We start from the raw sequence: 1577 nt of genomic DNA on the forward strand, positions 1-1577 counted from the left end.
TATTATTATATAACAGATCTTTTTGAACACAGGGAGATCATAGGTACATCCAGTGCATATGAACACAGCAACCTGATACTCAGTACCATAATGTCTGACCCACTTTGTACTTGTAACACTCAAACTTCTAAATATAATGTCTGACTGAGTTCTTCCCCACCTTGCAAGTTACAGATGGTTTTTGATGTAGGACCAAATTCAAACCTTCTAAAACAATAATTTCCACAGTTAAATGCCAATTGACGTTGATGTTGCTTTACTAATGATTTAATGAGATTCTTGAAATTTTTTGCCACATCTTTTGAAAATATGGTGCTTAGCTTCAAATCACATTCACCACATATGGATAAGAGGTCCAATTTTTTTAATGCATCTCAGATCAAGTGGTGCTTGGGAATCGACCTCTTGTCAGGAAACAATTCTTGGAATAGAGTATGGTGATCGCAGATCAGATGTTTTAAGTAACATATCATCCCATCAGTTATGGTGTAGGAAAACACTATATTGACAATCTGCATCAAAAGTAGGAGAAAGTTCCAGTGATTGTTATTCCTTTCAATGACCACCAAATATCAGTGGAGTGTTGTGCAGAAGACACCATGACTGTATGGCATTCAAACCCAGGTGTTTGCACTTATCATCCATTTTTAACCCACTTGGTTTGTTTTTACGGTCTGTGTAACCATAATTAAAGCTGTGCATCCTGTTTAACAAGGTACTCAAAAAACAGTTTAAGTTCATACTGTACCACACCCTCTAGCAGATCATGCATGATGTCAACAGCATAGTTATCAGTACAATGGAAATACTCTAATGAATTGAGCACACATGACTTTTTGACACCATATATTGACTGCAGTTCAGGATTTTCATTTAGTGCCTTACAATGTTCAGTATGAACCTCTTTGGAATGGAAAATTAACCTAGAATGACCTTCAGTAAATATAGATTGAACTTCTTCCTTACTAATTAAACAAAGCCTACAGAAATTAGTTGCACTGAAATATTACACAAATCCCAGTAAGCCATTTAAAGCCAAATTATCTCCTGTTACTTGAATTACTGAGCCAAACAATGGTGGTTCAAAACAAGGAAGCTGTATGCCTTCGGCTTCTAAGATTTTCAGGTCATCAATAAGGGGCTTTAGTATCACATCAAAACCATATGTCTTAAGATCTTCCATGTAGAATAGAGCTGCAAGATGTACATTAATCAGTACAGAGTTACACTTGGATGGAAGATTTTTTTATTTTATTTTTTTAGAGTAAAGTAGATACAACCAAGTTTGTGGATCCCCCTCTTGGAACCTAGAGGGTTAGCAATTTCAAAATCGTTGTAATAGAGTAGAATCTGTAAAGTGTGCTTTTGCTGCGAGAACAGTGCATGGTTTTGGAAATGATAACGGGCGACCTGGCTCTCCACATTTTAAATGTAACTTTTTGCTAGGATATAAACCATGTTGAAATTTTAAATGTTGACGAAGAGCCAAACAAGTTCTGAGGTGTGCTTTACATACAAAACACGTGAACATCTTCAAGGCTGTTAATCTCGCTGCAGCAATCGTGCTCGAAGTTCTT

This window comes from Ictalurus punctatus, unplaced genomic scaffold (assembly GCF_001660625.3).
Source record: "Ictalurus punctatus breed USDA103 unplaced genomic scaffold, Coco_2.0 Super-Scaffold_100046, whole genome shotgun sequence".
NCBI classification, from domain to species: domain Eukaryota; kingdom Metazoa; phylum Chordata; class Actinopteri; order Siluriformes; family Ictaluridae; genus Ictalurus; species Ictalurus punctatus.